General features: G+C 45.7%; 1 long non-coding RNA gene across 1 annotated transcript; it reads left to right on the forward strand.

Moving 5' to 3' along the window:
* The first annotated feature begins 11,987 nt into the window (after window positions 1-11,987).
* LOC120672921 lies at window positions 11,988-13,859 on the forward strand. Its single transcript, XR_005674420.1, has 3 exons — window positions 11,988-12,440; window positions 12,527-12,603; window positions 13,535-13,859. It is a non-coding gene; the product is annotated as an uncharacterized LOC120672921 (long non-coding RNA).
* The last annotated feature ends 9,678 nt before the right edge of the window (window positions 13,860-23,537 follow it).

The following is a 23,537-nucleotide window of genomic DNA, read 5'->3' on the forward strand; positions in this document are numbered from 1 at the left end:
TTGAATTTAGCATTGGTTTTTACAAGAGTAGTGCTGATTTTGATATAGTACCCATGCAAGCATGTCATTTATTGCTAGGAACACCATGGATTAATATAAATGATGTGGTACATAAAAATGTTGTAAATAGATATTCTTTCAACTACAATGGTAGAAAAATTACACTTAAATCTATGACCGCAACTGAAATTTTAGAAGCCGATTTTGAAAGAGTAGAGAGAAGAAAGAATGAGCCTTTTAGAAAAGAATGGATTATTTCTGATGTCACAGTGCCTTCCTCTAAATCTGATTTTGTACAAATTAAATATATCGCTTTGTCTTCTGTTGGACCTAATATTTTGCAGCATGTATCTAAAACAAAAGACAAGGTGATAGAGAATGAACAGGTAATTGTCTCAGGTAAGAGCTCTCTTGATGTGCTGAAATTGTCCACCACTCATGCTATAATAGAGCAACATTTAGTGGACACCAAATCTGAATTGACTTTGTCACATGATAAATATTCTACTGATTTTTCTGATAAAGAAGAGTTGTGTGATAGTTCTATGTTAATCCCTGTGCCACAACTTGTGAAGGAAACTGATCCTTTTGTTTTGGAACCAAAGACTTATGCTAAAAATAAACATTTGATTCCAATTGCTACAGAAAAGGATGAAAGGAAATTGTTGTCTTCTTTAAATACTTTGGGTTATATAGAGATTGATACTTTGTGTGCACTTAGTAGTTTGGAGGAGAAATTTAAATGTGTTGGATTGCCACGGTTATCTCGATGTACATATCACTTTATTGGCAATTATAATTGTAAAGGAGAGTACATGGTGCATCGTGTTTATATGTGTTCAAATCTGAAATCTCATTTTGCTGTACAATAATTTGATGAAAAAGAGGGCTATTTTAAGACTAATCCTTTCACGCAGAGTTCCTCTTGTTCTTCTTTGTTTGTTTTGTCACAACAGGTTCAATTTCAAGAAGGGGAGCAACGCAGGATCATGTCAAGAATGGGAATAACTACTTCCGCAAGCATCAGTGACTTTGAGTCGAGGACGACTCAAAACCAAGAAGGGGAGAATGATGAGGACATGACCAATACGCATATGACCAAGGCCCAAGCGAAGATAGAGTTCAAAGCCCAATCCACATTGAAGTCCGATTTATTCGCGAGTCCGGTTCGGACTGCAGGAGCAGGCCTCACGAAAACGGACGCCCAGGCCACATACGGGCTCTGTTTTGGGCGTTCTATATATCGTTGGAAAGCTAAGGAGATAAATTTTCCAACCCAACTGATCACATATCAAAATACGCTCGGAGTCGATGGGTATCGTCGAAACAACAAGACGACCAAAATCTGCCTGGATACAGCGACGCCAGTTTTTGGGCCTGAAGGCCTTGTACTGCCTAGGGTTGCCCGGCCACCCCCTTGGCTGCCCCCCTAGCCTCTCTCTTCTATATACATAGAAGCCGCCATTAGGCTACTTGGATTTTGCTTAGATTATTCTGTCGAGAACAGTTTCGCCGCCGTGTTGGTTTGTGAAACCCCAACTTTGAGATTAATCTTTCATTTGCAGAGTCACTTCAATTGAGCTGCGTTCTTTCGAGTTCTTGCTTGTGTTCTTCATTGCGCTTGCAGGTATTAGCCTTCTTGGCGTGATCAACTGGGTTGTGACATGGTTGATAACCAGAGGAGTTGTGGTGCTAAGATTGCTGGATTCGGGTCTTAGGATCTGAAGCCGGATCGGTGTGTCTCGCTCCGCCTACAACGAGAGTTATCTAGAACCTGACGGAAGATCGGGAACCCACGTGCCCATTAGAAAGCCCAGAACAACATGAATCAACTGCAACTCCTGATACTCTGGTAGAGACGCGTGACAAACAGGCAAACATAGCTAATGCCCTTGTCATTGCCTCAAACTCAACTGGAACGATTGCACTTGGTCCGACCATTACTTTCTTTTGAGAACAGGTAACACTACAAGAGCCAATTCTAAATCAGCCGATAACTCCATTAATGCACTTTGCCCCCAAACTAACTCCAATATTTTCACAGGGCTTTGATATTTCAAACTTGCTCTCCTTTGACCCAGCATCAATGGGTCTGACTACCCCTGGAGCAAAAGTACCAACTCCACAGCAATCGGCTAACCTGGCAGATCAGCTTCAACTCATCAAGGGTCTGCTCTCTGCTCCAATCAGTACCCTGGTCGATGACTCCAGAGAAATACAGAAAATCCTCGAGCAGATAGAATCCCAACTCCCAGAGTCACTTCGGGTCAAGCTTTGGCCAGCCGGCCATCTTCCCTTCTTTCGGGCAGAAGTGAAAGCAGCGCAACAGAGAATAGAGTTATGTCATTCTCAGATCCCTCTGAAAGCCGACATTGCTCAGAAATGCAAACTGCTCAACCAAAAGAAAGCAACTCTGGATGCTAAAGCTGACATCTCTGAGAGTACAAGGCGACTCAACCTCCTGGAAAAAGAACTGATGGAACTAAAAGAAAAGGTCCGCACCACCCGAAGACTGATCCAAGAGGAGAAAGCCTCGATTGCAAACTCCAAGCAAGAATCCCAAGAAATGACCGAGCAGATACGGGCAGAGTTTGTAGAGATAAGCACCTTAAGCCAACAGATAGTAACAGGTGATGACAAAGATGACGAAGCGATCATCGCAAGAGCCGACGCCGTACGCGCAGAAGCCATCCATGCCATAGAAGAGTTCCTGAACTAGTAGAACAATTCAGAAAACATTTAATGTTGCCTGTTAAACCTGAAACTTGTACTCATTAAAAACATCTTAAGTCGATGGTTGCACATCGACTGTCTTGCTTCTCATATATATTTTTATATTTTTTTTACTGGCCAACTCAACTTGTTGGCCTTTCCTTCTTTTATTATTTTTTTTACTGGCCAACTCAATGTGTTGGCCTATTTCACTTTTTTTATTGGCCAACTCAACGTGTTGGCCTTTCCTTCTTTTATTATTTTTTTTACTGGCCAAGTCAACGTGTTGGCCTACTTCATTTTTTTTTACTGGCCAACTCAACGTGTTGCCTTTTATAATGCAGCCAGATGGTTCTCATCGGCTCTTGTCACTCGACTTCCCACATGCTCGGGAAATACTTCTTGAGGTGTTGGCCATTGACCGCCACAGGAAACTTGACACCATCCAATTCGTCAGGCATGTATGCATTTTCAGGCAAAACCTGATCAACCTTGTACGGTCCGTGCCAAGTTGGAGACCACTTGCCATATTTTCTATCTTTAGTTCCCAATGGTAACACTGCCTCCCAAACTAGGTCTCCAACCTGGAATTCTTTCGGCTTGACCTTTTTGTTGTATGCACAAGCAACTTTAGCCTTGTTTTCCTTAATCTTCTCAAGTGACAAAAGTCTTAGCTCTGTAAGATCGTCCACATTATTGTTCATCAAGGCTGCATACTCTTCAACCGATAGATCATTCTGAAACTCAACACGCCTTGATCCGGCCGTGATGTCCCATGGTAACACAGCGTCTTGACCGTAGACCAGATGGTATGGTGACGTCTTGATGGATCCGTGACACGAAATTCGATTTGCCCACAAAGCCTCTGACAACACCTCATGCCAGCGCCTAGGATATTCATCGATCTTCCTCTTGATCAGCTTGATAAGGCTCTGGTTGGATGCTTCAGCCTGTCCCTTAACCTAGGCATAATATGGGGATGATCTGATCAGCTTGAACCCTGTGTCATCGGCAAACTTTCTAAATTCCTCCGATATAAAGACCAATCCTCCATCGGTCATAATGGATTGAGGAATCCCGAACCTATGAATGATGTGCTCTTTAACGAAACTGATCACATCTCTTGACACCACCGATCTCATGGGTACCGCCTCTACCCATTTTGTGAAATAATCTGTAACAGCTAACACCCATTGGTGACCTTTGCTAGACGGCGGGTTAATCTGGCCGATCATATCCATGGCCCAACCCCTCAATGGCCATGGCTTAATAATAGGGTTCATTACTGATGTCGGCACCATCTGAATCTTGCCGAATCTCTGACATGCCTGACATCCCTTGTAATATTTGAAGCAATCCTCAAACATGGTAGGCCAGTAATATCCCGATCGTCTAATCAGCCATTTCATCTTATGAGCCGATTGATGAGTACCGTAGGCTCCTTCATGAACCTCATGCAAGAGCCGATTCAACTCCGAATGCCCCAAACATTTAAGTAGCAGTCCTTCCAAAGTCCTGTAGAACATGTCGTCCCCAATCAGAACATACTTCATAGCTTTGAATCTTATCCTTCTGGGTGCCCCCCGAGCCAAATCCTTCAAATAATTGAAGATATTGGCTCTCCAGTCTCCAGGTTCTAAAAACTGAACCTCCACATCGACCCCATCGCCTGTTTCCTTGTATCTGGAAGCTATCTGTGCCAAGTCATTGGCTTCACTGTTCAAAGTCCTTCGTATCCAGTGGAAATTAATGTACCTGAATTGTGACATCAACTCATGGCACTGCATCCATATTGGGAAAAGAGCCTCGCTCTCACATTTGTATTCCTCCGTGAGCTGAGAAATCACCAGTTTCCGCACCAGCTTCCAGGAGTAATTCCATCCCCTTGCGAATGGCCTCATACTCTGCTAGATTATTGGTGCATGGAACAGTCATCCTGATGGAAAAAGAATAAGTCACCCCTCGAGGTGATACCAACAGAATTCCCACGCCGCACCCATCATCGCATGCCGATCCGTCAAAAAACATGGCCCAGGCACGTATAAACAGTGCAGCCACATCGGTGCTGACCCTGTCTGCCGCAAGATCCGCCAGTGCCTATCCTTTGACTGCCTTCGCAGGCTGATATCGGATATCGAATTCTGACAATGCAAACATCCACCTCCCGAGCCGGCCTTTCAGAACTGGAGCCGACAGCATATACTTTATGACATCCGATTTGCAGATTACAATCGTTTTCGCCGAGAGCAAAATATGACGAAGCTTTGTGCATGTAAAGAATAAATAGAGGCAAAGCTTCTCGATCTCGGCGTCTAACATGTGCCTGCTGAGGTAGAAAATCACCCTCTCCTGGCCGTCGTGCTTCTGAACCAATACCGAAGCAATGGAAGTGTCACCCACGGGCAGGTACACGTAGAAAGGCCTATCTTGCTGGGGTGGAACCAACACTGGAGGCTTCGATAGATATTCTTTGATTTCATCAAAAGCCTGTTGTTGCTCTGCCCCCCAGCGAACCTCAGCATCAGACTTGACTTTCACCAAACCCATGAACGGCTCAATGCGCCTAGACAGATTGGAGATAAATCGTCTGACAAAGTTAATTTTGCCGATGAGCTTCTGCAAATCTTTCTTCGTAGTAGGCGGCCTCATTGTCCTTACAGCTTCTTGACTTTTCAAGCCAATCTCGATTCCCCGCTCGTGCACCAGGAATCTTAAGAACTGATCGGCCGATACACCAAAGGCGCATTTCTTTGGGTTCATTCTAAGCCCAAACCTTCAAGTCCGCTCCAAGACCTGACGCAAGTCTTCCAGATGTGCCCCAGCCGACGTGGACTTGACCACGACATCATCAATGTAGATCTCTACCAATTTGCTGATGATATCATGAAAAATGTAATTCATAGCGCGTTGATACGTTGCACCGGCATTTTTCAATCCAAAGATCATAACCAAGTACTCAAACAATCCGACCGCGCCTGGTACTCTGAACGTGGTCTTGTGTATATCCTCTGGGGCCATAAAAATCTAGTTGTAGCCGGCATTACCATCCATAAAACTAATCATCTTATGACCGGCCACTGCGTTGATCAATGTTTCTGCAACAGGCATCGGATACTCATCTTTTGGCATTACTCTGTTGAGGTCTCTGAAATCCACGCAGACTTGCCATCGGCCATCTTTCTTTTGTACAGGGACCACACTGGAGATCCACTCTGCATACCGACATGGCCTGATGAATCCTACATCCAGCATCTTTTGCACCGCTTTCTTAACCTCCTCTAGGACTTCAGCCTTCATCTGACGTGCTGGTTGCTGAAACGGCCGAAATACCTTCTTAAGCCGGAGCTGATGCTCGACGATGTTTCTATCCAGGCCGGGCATCTCAGTATAATCCCATGCGAAACAGTTCCGGTACTCCTTCAATAGTGCTATCATCTGCTCACGCAAGATCGGGTCTAACCTTTTGCTGATAAACGTCGGTCGTGGCTTATCCCTGGGACCGATATCAACTTCCTCCAAATCGACAGTTGACATAAACCCGTACCCTAACTTGCCGTCGTCTGAAAGATCAACATTGACAGCAAACACAGGGAGATAACAAGAAAAAAATTTCGACCAACCGCACGGGTTGGCCGTTCCTGTATTTCCATTATCATTCAAAACTGAATGCTCAGCAACTGACCAACTACCAGAGCAGGCCATTGTTTGTACATAATGTAACAATTTTAACTCCAAATATATATTACTCATTTTTTGGGGCCGGTCGCTGGGACCGGCCTGTCTAATCTTGCTGGATGTGTTTACTCTGTGAGGCCAGTGGATAAGACCAGCCTCAGCCCGTTTTTTGTCGCTTCAATCCGATCACAGTCTTCCAGCGCGATCCCTGAGATCGGCTCTTGCCCTTCCGCGTCCCAGGCGTTCATATCTGCGTGCGAAACCTCGCTGGAGTCATCTGCACGGACCACCTCCACTTCATCGCCATCCCACTGGACCAAACACTGGTGCATCGTGGAAGGAACACAACAATTGGCGTGAATCCAATCCCTCCCAAGCAGCACTGTGTCTGTACTCTTACTGTTGACGATGAAGAATGAGGTTGGGACGGTCTTGCGGCCAACTGTCAACTCCACATTGAGGACACCCTGTGCCTCCAACGGCTGACCGTTGAAATCATTGAGCATCACATTGGTCTTAATAAGATCAGTAGCGGAATGACCCAAACGGCGCAGCACTGAGTATGACATCAGATTGACTGCGGCACCAGTGTCGACCAACATCCTGTTCACAGGCTTGCCATCGATGAGGCCCTTGAGATACAATCCCTTCATGTGCTTGTAGCTTTTCTCCTTGGGCTTCTCGAAGATGATCGGCTGTGGGCCCAGATCCAGCTGCGCGACGGCCAATTCCTCTGGTTGGGGAGTCCGAAACTCCGACAGGAGCACGAACACCATATTCACATCAGTCGATGGCTTTTCATCGGCTCTTGGCTTCTTGGGACGCCACTCCCTCCTTGGAGGACTCCTTTCCACCCTTCGCGGGCGCCTGACTTGCTCCGCGATATCCGGACGCGCTTTCCTCAGCACGTTGAGGTACCTTGCTTCTGCCTCTTCGAGATTGCGTAGGCGCTGGACTCGGCGTTTCTGTGAGCGGCTGAGCCCGTCAGGACACCACCGTGGACGATGATACTTATCTTCCTCTTCTAGCTCAAGATCGTCCCTGGATGGCCGCTCAATATGGTCATCGTGACGTGTTTTGGGCCCCAAGCGCTGGAACACCGACGTCTCGCCTGGATGGCGTCCCCGAGGCCTGCACTCCAAGCAATCATCGATAGTAGGTAATCGGCTCATGCCGGAATTCCAATAGTACCTAAAGAACGGGCAATGCCAGTGGTCGCGTATAGCCTGGCGTCTCCCCAGCGTTCTCCCTGTGCGGTGCTCATACTCCTCCTCTTCCGATTCATATCGGTGGCGCAACTTGTACTGATACTGGTATTTTTCCAGAAGCCGATTAGAAGGTGGGAGTTGATTGCAGATGTAACGCACTTGTTCTTCAGTGACATGTTGCTACTCCAGCTCGTGTTCATCCTGGGGCCATTTGCCAGAAGCGGCATCTTTCCTCTGCTCAACACGGCGGCGCATGGGTCCCGCCATGTTGATCTGGAACGCCAAGTTCTGGCCCTCAGGTCCATGATCCGACAGCTCCACCATGTTAGCTTGTGGGAATGGTTGACTGTCCACTTTCATCGTGTGTTGGGCCAGAATTAATCGGCCTTGCTCGATAGCCGATTGGATCTGCCAACGCAGCTCCTTGCAGTCATTCGTGGCATGGGTGAACGAGTGGTGCCACTTGCAGTACAGCCTCCCCTGCAGCTCTTGTGCCGTTGGCAGCTTGTGATTCTCTGGGAGCTTCAACTGCTTTTCTTTAAGCAGTAGATCGAATATCTGCTCTGCCTTGGCCATGTCAAAGTCAAAGCCTTTCACAAGCCCCTTCTGTTTGACCCACTTGCACGGGGCGGGGTTTGCCCCCGGGTCCACTCTGCCACAGCCACTTCTTGTTCCCCGCCAGAATCATCGGAATCACCTGCTTGAGCCATATTGACATGGCGCTTGAATTTTTCCTGGTACAGCTCAGGGTGATAGTGTTCATACGTCGTAAGCTTCTGCACCATGTGTGCCAGCGAGATGAATTCCAACTGAAAAGCCAGATCCTTGATCGGCTTAGCGAGCCCCAGGATAGCCAAATCGACTGCCTCCTTCTCTGTGATGCGCGATGAGTAGCATCGATTCTTAACTTCTCTGAAGTGCTGCACGTACTCTGACACACTTTCCCCTCGCTTCTGCCTGACTTGGGCGAGGTCAGGAATCCCGGCTTCAGCAGCCTCTAAATGATACTGGGTGTGGAACTGATCTTCCAGCTGCCTCCAAGTCCGGATCGAATCTAGGGGCAGTGATGTATACCATCCAAAAGCTGAACCCGTGAGAGACTGGGAGAAGAAACGGACCCTTAGAGGATCCGACACTGAGATCATCCCGAGCTACGTTAGGTATCGGCTCACATGCTCGATAGAGCTGGCCGCTTCTGACCCACTGAACTTGGTGAACTCTGGGAGCCGATACTTAGGTGGCAACGGGATCAAGTCGTAATCACTTGGATATGGCTTAGTATAGCCGATCGCCTTTCTCTTGGGCAGGATACCGAACTGGTCCCTTAATATTGCACTGACCTGCTCCACACTAAGAACTCCTGGGGCCGAGGGCTCAGCACTCGGCCCGATAGCATACTTCGCCAGCCATGCCTGTTTCTCCGCGTCTGCCCCTGAGGCCATTGTACTCACCAGCTGCCCCACGCGTGTTGGGTTGATATTGTCAGGTATATACACGCATGTGTAGCTGTACGGGATCTCCTTGGGCGGCTCGCTCAGGAACTGTCCCTCCCCGGGGTCACCGCCGATCTTGTAGACGACGTAGATCGGCGAACTCTGCGGTCCTGGTACTGTGAGCGAGTATGATACTGGCGGCCTAGACTGCAATGCATCTTCCCCTCTGTGGCTCCCCAGGACTAGTCCCGATGGGGAGTACTGGTTCTTGATCACCTCCTGGACAACGCGATGTACCATGCGCTCGAGCTCATTCACCAGGCTTTCTGAGTGCCAATGAAGCGTGTGAGCCACCATATAATTCATCTCCTGGTGTAGGGCCCTGGTGCTCAACTTTGTCGAGAGCGCCCTCGGGTGAGAACCCCTTCCACCTGATGCCGTGGTTGCGGGTCCTCTCGAAAGAGCCAATGAGATCGGCTTCAAACTGAGCTTTGACCTCATCATATTTTTGCTTGTGTTCTGGAGTCAGCCTTCATACGTGACAGGTTTGGTGACCGGCAGAACGGGCGCTTGGTCTTGAGGTCCAGTCATCTCTGCGGCGGGCGTTGTTGTTGATGTGTGTCCCACCGGGTGTGCCAGAATGTGTGTCACAATTGCACACAATCTATGACGAATTTGAATGTATGGACCTTAGGCCTAGAACTTTGTGACGTTTTATTGAATTCGTCATAATTGAGCCCACAAAATATGACGTTTTATTGAATTCGTCATAATTGAGCACACAAAACATGACATTTTAACATTAATGTCATAGAAATCGTCATTATTATTTTAACTATATGTTTTGACATTCATCATTTTGTGTTAGTGAGAAAAAATAAGTTGCCTTTGTTTTGTGTGTGGATTTGATACTATGCTCAACCACAAATTTGACAAAACAAATATGTGGCTTACTTTAAAGAAAATAAGATGCATTACTTCTTCTTCTTAAGAAATGTGGGTGTTGTGCAAGGTAGGAAATAAGAAAAAATAAGTTGCCTTTATTTGCGTGTGATGGAAGAAAAAAAATACTCCCGCAGAATTGGTGATAAGAAAACCAAAAAGGCTGTTCACAAAAAAAATAACGATAAAAAATTTTGGGTTAAAAAAGAAGGAATGGAGCATTCGAACCTTGGTCACCAAAAACTAGGCTGCCGCACCATACCACTATTCTACACCTTCACCAGCAAATAGTTTTGGTATTATCCTTTATATACTAATCTTCGTGCTTTAATTTGGAAAAATAAAAAGTAACGTGCGCTTATAGCGCATAGAACCCTGGTCTTCAAGATAAGAAGCTCACGCCCTAACAAACTGCTCTACACCTTCAGTTGAAATGATGGCTAGTATGACTATATTTATACACTAGAATCTCATGTTTTAATAATTTAGATAAAAAAGAGGTTCGGAGCGTAACGAGGGTTCGAACCCGGGCCATGGCGATAAGACCTGGGTACCTTACCAATGCAAAGCGCTTAGGTTTGTGATTATGTTGGGCAATAATACTTTTATATTATTCTTGTGACGTGGCCCTATAATGAAGAACAGAGATGTGATTCATCTTTTTCTTTTTGATCTGGAATTAAATTATGTAATTGGCATTTCTTCCTCATATGAACTCCGAATTTGATGGTTTATTTTTCTGAATTTTTATAAAATCAGGATCTGTTATTTTGTGGCTTTTATTTATATGTTAATTGCTATATCTTGATTGTTTTTGTATGACATGTTTTATTCCAACTGCATAGAGAATTGAAAATCATGTTTTAGCATAACAATTGCTAATATAACTTGATATGTTTCAATGTTATTGTCAACATAAGGTGGTGTCCAAATTTGAGGTGCATACATGTTCGAACATGTTATGAGGTATTCAAATCTCAATGTGTTGACTTGAATTACAAGAAACTATGTGAGAGATGTATCCGTTATGAACAATGTATAGTTCAAATATCTTAAACTCCAATGAAAATTTTATTTCAGGATTATACATTCATTAAAAGATTCTATGGAGATTTCCAGAATTTTCGAATAAGTTTTAGGTATTATTATCATTATTTTATATTACGATTGCAAGTAGAAGTTTGAATTATCCCTAGCAAACATTAGAAACTTTTATCTTTTTTTTAGGATATGAGCTACAATGGATCAAACTTCCTTCAATTATTTTTTTGGGAGTTTTTAAATACTATTTGAGATGCATGTAATTCAAATTGTGATCATTTTCAATAACCACATAGATATTCATTTAAAGTACTGAAAATAGTAAACCAGTTCAAATTTTTTTGAAACTTTTACAAGATATCTTATATGTAGTCTATTACATATTAAAAATGTATTGGTATATATAAAATAATTATTTTTATATGTTACTTTACAATGGTACAATAAAATAAATAAGAAAAAGAAAAAAGTTAAACGGAGAATGCATGAAAGAAGGCCCATCTCAGTCCAAATGGCCCAACTATTTCAGTCCGTTCATCGCCGATCCGATGGCTCTAATCAGATTCCATGGATATAAAATCACGCTCAACACAAACCCTAGCTCCTCCATTCCCCACACCCCCGCCTGCCCGCCTCCTTTCTCCAGCGCTGCTGCAGTCCACACCCCCCCTCTCTCTCTCTCATCCCTCCCCACCCCCTCAGATCCTCTGGTGGCCTCCTCCATGGCCTCCTCGTGCCGGTGCCAGCGCCGGTGCCAGCGCCTGCGCCTGCCGCTCGACCGCGGTCTCTCTCCCCACCCCCTCAGATCCCCAAATGCCCCTAATTCTCCTGTGTTCGCTAACCCTAGCGGCGGCGCCTCCACTCCCTCTCAGACCCTCCTCTCTCCCTTTCTTTCCCCCGTCAGATCTGCATGGGGTGACCTCCACTGACCGGGCGAGCACGACGCGAGCTCAGCACGGGTTAGGCAAGGTGGAGCTCCGCCGAGCAGCAGCCCTCCTCTCCGTCGCCGTACCCCCTAGGCCCTAATGCTAGCGACGAGGCACCCTGATCCCCGCCTCCCATCGTCGAGCTCGCTGCCCCCTCTCCCATACCTCGTCACTCTCTCCCGCTCCACCCCCTCCTACTCATCCACTCCACGCACTCCTAACCGCCTTCTACTTTAGATCTGGATCTTGGGTGTTGACCACATGGGGGGCTGCTTTTTTTTTTGTTGCTTCTGGGTTGCAGGCTCACCCGAGTGCAAGCACGTGCGGCGCCAAGTCCGTCCTCCATGCCATCAAGATCACGCAGACAACCAATGGTGGTCCCCTCCGACTACGCCAACATATTGTTCTGCGGCATCTAAAGGCTATTCGTGGAGCTGGCTAACGCGTGCGACATTCTCGCTGGTGCTTCTCGCTAGCTCCTCGCTACTTGTGCCCTCCAGCATGTAAGCAAGCTAATCCGGCGTTTGTTGCATTGATTTACTCAGATTTGACTGGTGGTTTTTGTTTTCTTCTGCATCTCTAATCTCAGCCGGATTAGTGGTCAGCCAGTGGCCGTAGGCGCATGCACCGAATGGCTCCCTTGTTGGCGTTGTGTCAGACCTCTAGGTACAACTAGCATCCCCCTGCTTGCTATGTTTTAGCCGCGTCTTGAATTTCCAGCACTTGCTCATCGATGTTGGTTGAAATATACGAGTCAGTTGTTTGCAGAAATGCATCTGTGCACCACTTGTTTGTTGAAATGCCTAGTTAGACTGAAAATAATTACAAGGTGCATGTTATGGTGCAATTCTAGTAAAATAGCTTTTATAGAACAATATGCAAAAGATAATCCAGTAACATTACTTCAGCCTTCATGATTGTGCAAGATATTTCAGTATTGATCTCAATTTATTATCGGCATGTATCTTTGTAGGTTTTCAATGCAGGAAGTTCTTTACGCAATATGACCCCCAAGTTCTTTTCTTGCTTGTGTTGTAAAGTCGCATGTCTTACGATGCCTAGATTTACGATGCCTAGATTTACTAGTTTAGCATTTATATTTTGTGTACAAGGTTATCATTCTCATGTATTTGCAGGGCCTATTTCAGTCATCTGATGTATCTTGTCCACTTTTCTATGTTTAATATTTTCACATGTCAATTATGCTTTATACCTCAGTTGTTCTCCATTGAAAAAAGCACTGTAAGATTGATTTCTATGACCATCTGGTGCGCTGATTTCTTATATGTATTATGTCAGATCACCATTAAGATTGCTTTCTATGACTACTCTGCCTCTGTTTTCAATTAGATGCTAGCTGTTTGCCACAATTCAAACCTTTCCTAATATAGCACGATAGTTCTAGTTATTCTTTTCCACGCCAACAAAATTGTGGATAAATGTACAGCTATGTCTCAGCTCTGTGTGTGCCTGTTTGATATCTCAGCTTTGTCTCTTTGAGTTTATATGTCCTGCATTTTTATTTGATTATGTTTCTTGCATTTTGATTCCCTACAATTCTCAAAAATTAACTATGCATTGACATTAATTTTTGCAGGTGATTTAAAGGGTTAAAGAACTAGAAGTTAGAATAGAAGAGAAGCCTCGCAGAAAAGAAATCATTGTAGCCAAATGTGCTGCCACAACACTCATCAAAACTGATAGGTGGTGAAAAAGAATTCTTTGCTTAGTTGCTGCCGCTGGTTCATACTCTTGGTGAAACCTATCTTTTGTTTTTTTTCTGGTCCATTTTGTTGTCTTTGGTCCTTCAATGTTAGATTGCTAGTTCTGATTCATGGAAAACACCGCATGTGATCCATTATTATGGTGTCATGATGTTGGATGCAAATATTATTGATATGAAGTTATAATTTGGGCTGTAATTGCTTATTGTGACTTTTGGGTTGGAACTTTTGTTTTGGTAAATGGGCTATGTATAAGCTGAATTTGATTAGCTAATAATAAATGTTGGGCTGAAATCAGGCCCATCTGAATTGGGCCCATTCAAACATGGGCTGTGAGATTGATGTCACTTGCCATGTCACTCGCCATGTCACCGCTACTTCCCACATAATGGCCATGTCAGCAACCATGTCATCGGCCACGTCATCATTGCCATCTACGTCATCACCATGTCACCAGCCACGTCATCTTCCATGTCATAAATGTGTGACATGGCAATTGAATTTGTGACAAAAATTATACTATTTGTGACATTTATTTTCGTCATAGAAAACGGGTTTGGGTTGGGCTTTGGGGGCCCGGGGACATTCTATGACGGTTTCAAAACGTCATGGATCAAGCAATCCATGACGAAATTTTAAGGAACTTCACGAGGTGTGATCTGTGACGCTCAATACATGACGTTATTTGAGATCGTCATAGATACTGTTTTATGACAGTTTTTTTTGTGATTTGTGACAAAATTCAATCGTCATGGATCAACAGATTTTTTGTAGTGACACCCAGGTTACAAAATTTGCAACAACTTTGGTATTCATCAAACAGCCTAAAAATGCACGGATGAAGAGATAAGAAAAATCGGCAAGCAGAAAGGTCGTGATTTCCAAACTGGTAGTCACTGCTTATATTACATCCAAGGTAGTCTATATTACAATCCTAGCATCACACTTTCTTACCACATATGTTACAACAAGTGGTACTCCTTCCTAGTGCTATTTTACAATATTTCATTCCCTATTTACATATACTACAACAAGGAGGATCACATGCTATCTAGGACAATCCTAAGATGCCTAGAAGTCGTCGAGGTTTCCAACAGAGGAAGCACTGCCGGAGGAAGAGTCGTCCGGCTGAGGGTTAGGCTCGGCAAGCGCGTGCTCGGAATCTATCTCTGAAACTCCCTCAATCTCCTATGGGTCTTCTTCTTCTGCTACAGGCTCAGTTGGAACAATTGGGGGTATTGGCTGCTCATGGAGCATACCAATATGGTCCATAGCATCACCCAGCTCCATTTGGAGCTCGTGAACCTGCTCCTGAAGAAAAGCAATCACCGTGTTGCGTTGCACTATTTCAGCACCATGCTCCAGAACCTGAATCTCGTACTGTGCAATGGCGTTATCTCTCCCAGCAACAGCCTCATTAATCCCCTGAATCTGTGTGTCTCTCAGGCTAAGACCTCGCTGAAAAGTCTAGGCCAAGTCCATCACCTGATCCATGTGCCTCTGCTGAAGGACCTGATAGCGGTACTGGGCATTCATATACCTAATCACCGCCTGGATAGTCTCATCAGCCACATCTCCAGATAAGTGACCAAAGTGGGTGGTCCTGAAGAGCCACTCTGCGCTGCCAGCATTGACTGCCGGAAACAAGCCAATAGGATAACAGGCCACTTCATTCGGATGGTGCTCACAGAAGGTGGTAATAGCTTTGAGGGTTGCTATCTCAAAAGCGTTCACAAGGCGATATCCAACCACCTCAATCTCAATAGGCGGCCAAGCCAAAGTAGGGTGCTGAGGAATAGTCATGGTGGCACTGCACTTCTGAACTCCATCCTCAGAAAACTGTCGTCCCTTGTACCGGGGTGGTTCTGGGTTGTGGAAAATACGTAGCGTATGCCACAAAATCCTCGGAAAGCCCTCCCAGTACAGGCAATCAGTATGAGCATATCCATCATCATTCCAGAAGATACTCGAAAGGTCCGGCATCTGAATCAAAAGGATTCAAATGTGAATTAAATAATTATCTCAAGACTTCTCAAATAAAGCTTTTAAGAAGACTGCGGAAAAATGTGATTCTGATTCAAAAGATTATATGGTTTCACAAGACTTAGGAAGTAAACAAACAACAATTGGTACTGGTTCATCATTTGAGATTCTATGGAATGAAAAGATCATTATGACATCAAGATGGGCTAAGGATGAAGGCATGACTCAATTCCATCTTTTACATCCAAGAAAGTTTAAGTGTTTCAACAAACATGCTCCTAATATCAAGTTTTAACTCAACTTATTGTTTAAGCATACTAAGACATATTCATGATGATCCACGCTAGAAATTCCTTAAAAAGGCTCATGTAACAAATTCAAATCCTAGGAATCAAATCAAACATCATCAAACTATGCATGCACGATCTATTCGCCCACACAAGATAAACAATTGTCAACTATTGTTGGGCTTACACGGTTAGTACGGTGGCATATCATAGATACGTCGCTCCCTATAATATCTAGTCGATAAATTCTAACCATTCTTAACTTATCGAATCGTGGTTAGTGTACCTGCAGAAGATTGACAGAACATATATATGCATTGAACCTTTCATGCCAGCACTCATGAAAGCATTCCCATACATTACCGCTCACTATAGAAGCGGCATCCATGCGTCCAACATTGCATGGACAGTGCTCATACGCTATCGAGGCAACGTATTCACGGGGTACTTTTACTCCCAATATAATCGACCGATGGTCAGTATATTGGCAGTAGCTCAAGTAGGCCACTGCTTGAGCGCAGCGTTCGGTTCGCATCGCCGACGGGAAGGTCAGACTCCCTCAGCTGACTGAGTATACTTTACTCCCAATATAGCCAACTAATAGTCGGTATATTGGCAGTACCTCAAGTAAGCCACTGCTTGAGGGCAGCATTCGGCTCGCATCACTGACGGGAAGGTCAGACTCCCTCAGCTAACTGAGGATCCTTACCTTCTTACCTTAGCGTAGGTGCGTCGTTACAGAATTTAAAATATTGATTGTGCACAAAAGTAAGGTTTGACAGAAATGTAAAGTGCTGGAAGTCAGATATAAATAAACCATAAGTAGATAGCCACTTAGTAACTCCCTTAAATTTCCCTAGGGATTTACATTCTATGCACAATCCTTAACGAAACCAACGTAGTTTTATAAATACTTTGTTGGTCCTATTCTATACGGAAATTAATTTTTAAGGTTCCAACACCTCTGGTGTACACTTGCAGCTCTGATACCAGCTGTGGCAGAACCACCTGAATTATCCCGGCTTAAGTACGCTGGCCATCACCATAAAGGCAACACCGACTCAAACACACTTCAAACGGAACAATTCTTGATCTGTCGGGTAACGTCCCGATACAACCACCAGATCTCGGATCGAACAAGCATACCCCGCACGAAGGCGAGTCCAGAGATATTACAACCATATATTTTACAACACAGGCATAGCAGTTATCACAACATGTTCAAAGTATTATTACAAGTCCAAACTCAGTAAAATGTTATACAAAACATAAGTTTCAAGTTCAGAGTTTAAGCAGCGGAAAGAAAACACGATGGCTACAACACGTCGCAAAAGGATATCAAACTAGCCCAAGCAAGGTATCACTCATCGGGGTCATTGCCGGCCGGAGACGGATCCCACTCTACGGACCAGGCAGGGGGCAAAGAGCAGGGCCAAGTCAGACTAGCGGTCTGGTCCTCAAAACTCAAACCTGAAACAGGATTCAGCCGCAAGGCTGAGTTTACTAATACTCAGCAAGACTTAACCGTCAACGGATATACTTAGTCCACTTAGCTAGACTATGCAGGGTTTTGTAAGGCTCTGGTTTTCCTTTTGCTGAAAAGCAATAAAGAGTAGGTCCTTAATTTCACATTTTAGCTTTCAATATTCTAGTTGATTAACCATTCTATGTAAGCAACTAATTCTAATCAACCATGGTAGAACTTTAGTCAAACATCAAGATTGATCATAATAACATTACTTTTATTACTCTGTGTGGCAAAGGGATCAAGTAGTCTCAATATTCGCGAGAGACGGACGATTCGAATCAGATTTCCAACCTTGCAAGGTAAACCTAACACACACGTTTGGAACACCGTCGGGTCGTTCCCAAACAACCGTTGACCTTTCATTCCGGCTTGTGCATAGGGTCACTTTCCCCGACTACAGGGCACCAACTTCCTCCCTGCACCCGTGGTGTTGCGCAACAATAACATAAAAACCTGTCTCTAAGAGAGAGTGAAAGGTATATCCACTCACCGGTCCGATCAGCTACTAGACTTACCACGTACCATATTTACGGCATGTGGCTAGTACGTTCAAACACTTAACCACCGCTACCACACACCGCGACCTTAGCAAAATTCATCAACACAGACGGGGTCTCACCCAAGGTCATGATATCAAATATGACCCTGTCAGACGTCCTTATAGTGATTGCAGAAAGTAAACATGCAACTCCTATAGAGCTCGCAAGTGACAGGCAATCACTCGACTTTTACCGGTCCTATAAGCATAGCAATTACTCGAACTGAAGTCTAGTGTTCAGTACATAGGTTCCTAGGATCATGCATCTTGGGTTTCAATTCAAATCCTAAGAACTGTAAATGCACAAGTAAGTAGTATATAAAGTGCATAATTTGAAATACTGGGTTTATGTCCTGGGCTTGCCTTGCGGTTGTCACAAGCTAGTTCAGCCTTGGGCTCTTCTGGACTTTGGTCCGGGTCTTCAGTCAGTGTAATGGCGTTCACTTGGGCTTCTTGATCAGCTCCTTCGGACTCCGGGATCAGCTCGTACGTCCCGTCCGCTAGAACAGTCGTATCTATATGTGATGCAAGAATCAGTATTACAACATACATATTTCACGATTAAGTTGCAATCTAGCAATTAGCAAACATAACTTAGCATATGGGTAATCGTTTATAGGGTAGTTATTTAACATGTCTTACTACACAAAACAACATGATTAACCTCACAAGACAACTTGATTATCTTCTCAAAGTAAGTTTTAGTTAATTCACATAGCATGTAAATCATGATTTGCTAAAAATTAAGTAACTCAGTACACAACTAGCATTTAAATTCAGAAAAATTACTTCAAACAGGAAGTACAGAGAGCAATCCATTCTGTAAATTTCATACCATTTCATGTAGTCAATTATTCAGAATAAAACATTTACTCAGACAGCACCTAGAAAAAGATTGAATTCTACAGAACAAACTACAACACTTATTAAGCTCAAAATTTCTCAGAACAGGCCTCATATGCTTATAAACATCCTGTAAATGTTTCAAAATTTATCTAGGCACAAAACAGAAGTAATAATTTTGATAAAATTAAACCACATATGATAAAACTAATTAGTACAGAAATTTTTGTGACGTTTCTGGATCCTAAATTTTACAGACATGAACATATGACTAAAATAGAGTTCTACAAATATTCTCAGATTTTTCTAAGCAAAGAAACTATTTATCACAATTAAAGCCTACTTGAAAAGCATTAAATCAAATAAATAGCTAAACAAATCTAATATTTCTCAAACTTGCGCAACAGCATGGCTTTAGTGACATTCATACATGGAAAAAGTTCACACTCAGAACTTTAATATTTCTACCAGCATAAATACATTAGCAAAACTAGTAGATCTAGGAATCTTGAAACTTTGACCTAGTTAATGGTGTCAAAAAGTGTTCAAATGTTTACCAGGTACTAGTAACACTGCAAGACACATTCTAGCCAAAAACCACATGATATTACTGAGTACAACTCCTAGAACAATTAAAGCTTATTTATTCTATTCTTTTTCTTGGATTAACAAGCACACAAAAACTGAAGATGTGTATGTAACAAAACTTGTAGGTCTTGTAACAAGGATTCCAAAACATTTGTATTTGTATTTTTCTGATTTTTCTATGAATTTCTAGGCATTTTCAAAGTTCAGCCTAGAAACAAAAGAGAAGGAACTGAAATCTTGCGGATAGGTCCCTAGAAAGAAAAAGATGCTTGCAAAATGACCCTTGGTCGGAGTAAGACGTCAGGCGGGGTTTGACCGGCCGATTCTGGCGGCTCTGGTCGTCGGCGACGAGGGTGGAGGGACTGGGGAGCTTCAGGGCGCCAAGCGTTACCTGCTAGTGGGGTTGGGTCGAGGAGGAGGCGGTCGGAGGAGGTTCGTCGACGTGCGGCAGCGCGGCGGTTCGGAGGAGCTCGACGACGAGGGGGTTCTGTTGGAGGATAGGTAACGAGGAGAGGCTGGTGAGCTGCGCGAGAGCGAGGAGGAGCTGATGGCAGGGTCTGCGCGGGCGGAGCAGCCGGGTTGGAGCGGGGTGACGGTGAGCTTGAGCTCTCCGGCATGCAGGTGGGCGGTAGCGGTGTTCTGGGGGTTTGGGGCGGGGAAATGGCGAGTGAGTGAGGGGATTGGGTTGCGGGGTGTCCCCAGGTGCTGAAGCGCGCGAGAGATGGGGAGCCGGGGCTCTTCCCCCAGCTTGCCAAGGCGGCGGCGAGGTGGCTACCGCGGAGCTCGACCTGGACAGCGTGACGAGGGGAGGAGGGATCCAGCGTGGGGTGGAGTGGGGCCAGGAGGTTGCGGGGGTGCCGCATGTGTCAGTGGAGCAGCAGGAGGTGGCCTGCGGCCCTCCTCGGCGGCGGGCGGTGCCGCTCTGCGCCGGCGGCAGAGGAAGCAGAGAGGGAGAGATGTGGAAGATGAAGGCTGGATCTTTTTGCAATTTCTGAAAAGTTCAGGGGTCCTACTGTAAAAAAAAATAACTCCTAAACTAGGGCTCAAATGAAAAAGTGCCCAATATGAAAGTTGTTCAAATTTTCAAGATCTACAACTTTGGTGTTGTGCAAAAATTGATTTGACCAAAGGTTAAAGAGTTATTTTGAAATCATAGAAAGAATTTTGAATTTAATGGACGTTTGTCTTTTCCAAAGCAAATTCACCTTAATTTCAGACTGAAAAGTAAAATTCCCTGCCATGTAATGATTTCACTGAATTTTACAAATAAACCCTCCACAAAAGCATTATTCACCCATCCTATTCAAATTAATTATAGGAAAGACCTTGCATCAAATCATATTTACACAGTTAACCTTATATTTTTAAAATAAGACCCTTGCTCAAGCAATTTGAGCACATGATGCATAAAATAAATGCAGTTCTACTATGCAGACACATAGGGTGTCACAAGGAGCGCAACCCAACTAGTGTCGCCGGCGCCGGTGTCTTGTTTGCTGACGCTGATAGTGCCAGGTTTTAACTTCCCAGCGAGCGGCATGATGACAGCATTCGTGCTCTAGCCCAATGGCCACTCCATCGTACATGAGGTCAGCCCTTCCACTGTCTTCGGACAGACGGGTTCGTCCTGCAGCCTGAGCCGCAAGAGGCGGAGGCCTCACTGGTTCCTTTCTGGCCCCCCAACGGGCCATTGGAGTGGCTGACGCCACGCGCTTTGTTTTGGACGATGCGCAGGAGGATAAACTTCATCGGTTCATGCAGCGCGAGGGATTCGCAGCACGAGAGGCATTGGCAAGTGCCAAGCACCATGATGCCCTATTACTGGATGAGGTCGAGCTGGTACAGAGGTTCATGTCCTACGGCTTTCAGCCCGCACTCGAGGTATGCGGTCTGAGGTACTGAAGTGTGTTCGTCCTTGCAGAGAAGGTCTGCGTTTATTGTGCTTGCTCGTGTTCCATGGGTTGGAGCAGGCTTCCTAAAAGAAATCCGTCTTCCTGCGCAAGGAACATGGCCGCGAGTGATGGACGAGGCGGCGCGGCAGGAGCTCGCCGAGTGATTGCGCCAAGCAGAAACTGCACGCACTGCCGACGTCGAGAGCTATCGCCGTGACCTAGCTGCCGCCGAGTCTCGGGCGGATCAGGACCGAAGTCTCCTTGTCCGCGCCAAGCACGAGAATGAGCAGCTAAAGGCCGAGTTGGCGAGCCAAGAAACAGGGAGCAAGGTGGTGAAGGAGGCGTTAGCTGGTAAGCGTTCCATACCTTGATGCCGCCATTGCGTCTGCCAAGCTCCGATTTTTGTCAGAGATGTTGAGTCAGTGCCAAGCCCTGCGTCGCGAGCGCGACACTCTTGCCGAGAAGTTCGACCAGCTGGAGGCGGCGGCGCGGGAGGTTTGCGCCTGGGTGTTCAGTGCTCCGCCATTTGGTCCCTTGCTGGCCGACCTGCTAAAGATTCCTGTGGAACTCGGAGAGATGACTGGCTTGGCGACTTACCATGGTGCGTCGTCGGCATTGAGCGTGGTGGTGTCGTGCTATCTGGAGCTAAATCTGGAGGGCCTTGCCGGTGAGATCTCGATGGGTCAGCCATGTAATGCAGCTGTTGTGTTGGCGCAGAAGCTGGAGCCTATTGCCAGCAAGATCACGCAGGGCCTACCCTTTGTGGTAGTGAGGGATGTTCGTCATGTTGAGTGAGAGCTGGAGACGGCCGATGCCGTGGCGAAACCCGTTGTCGGCGCGTCGTCATCAGTTAGTCCGGCTGTCACGTCCTCGGAGGTGGATCCAAAGGTGCAGGCGTAAACAGTTTTTGGTTAGCCTTTGGTTCAATAGGAAGTACAGGGAGGAAGACGGAAAAAAACTATCTTATGCTTTGTGATTTAAAATAAGTTTTTTTGAAAATTGTTCAGCTATTCGCTTGTTCCGACCGTTCATGAACATTTTATTCCTTTGCATCCTTTCTCTCGAAACAGTGTGCTGTTCGTAGGTTGCGACATATAGCTCGAGACTAGATCGGAAGTGTCAGCTACTAGTTCACCATAGAAAAACAGTGCAGCAGAAGTGTTTTGTGCCGTGCAATGTGATGGTGCGAACAACACGAGATGGTTCATCCCTGTGGGGCTCCCTAGCAGCTTGGGCTAAGTTGCTCAGGTCAAGGAGCTCAACTGGTAGGGCTGCATAGAGGCGGTCGGGTCCAAGACCGCAGTCTGACCCCCAAGCGCCTCCAGCCAAGATGTGTTGGGTAGAGGTGCTAGAATGCAGCAAGTGTGCAATCGTAAGAAATTCGTTAAGGCGCGGTCAGGTTGAAGACCGCGGTCTGGCCCCCTGAGTGCTTCGAGCCAAAATGTGTTGGGTTGAAGTGCTAGAGAGTAGCCAGTGTGTGTGTGGAGAAGAAACAAGTTTCTGTCCTCTGAGTGTCCTGAGCCGAGTGCGGTCGTGTCGGGGTACTAGGGCGGTCGGTGTGCTTCGCCATGAAGAGAAAAGCGTACAAGTGTCCGACCCTCGAGCATCCCGAGTCGGTGCGGCTGATCGAGTTGTGAGAGAAGGCCGGTGTGCATCTTACGACGGGTTAGGTTGCGAGAAGGGCCTTGTGGCCTTGAAGCGGTCCGTGCTTTCTCTTGTTCTTCCTGGCATCGTAGTTCGCGGTGCTCTCGACAGGGCCTTCCTTCTTTGTCCTCGCCGCGGATTGATCCTACATGAAAACAACTCTGATAGCCTCCTTGCCAGAGGCATGGTTAGTCGTGATGTCCAGGAGCTCGCGAGTGGTGCGCGGCTTCTGGCATCCTAGCTTGTGGACCAGCATCTTGCAACTTGTGCTGGTAAGGAAAGCGCTGATCACATCGGCGTCGATGATGTCGAGGAGGGAGTTGCACTGCTTGGAGAAGCGGCGGATGTAATCTCGAAGGGACTCGCGCGTGCTCCTGCTTGCAGCTCTTGAGGTCCCAGGAGTTGCCTGGGGGGACATACGTGCCCTGGAAGTTGCCGACGAACATCTTCTGGAGGTCCGTCTAGCCGCCGATTGAGTTGACCGGCAAGAACTCGAGCCAGGCATGAACGTTGTCTCCTAGAAAAATGGGTAGGTACTGAATGACAAACAGGTCATCGTTCGCTCCTCCAGCC

This window comes from Panicum virgatum, chromosome 2K (genome assembly GCF_016808335.1).
Source record: "Panicum virgatum strain AP13 chromosome 2K, P.virgatum_v5, whole genome shotgun sequence".
Classification (NCBI taxonomy): domain Eukaryota; kingdom Viridiplantae; phylum Streptophyta; class Magnoliopsida; order Poales; family Poaceae; genus Panicum; species Panicum virgatum.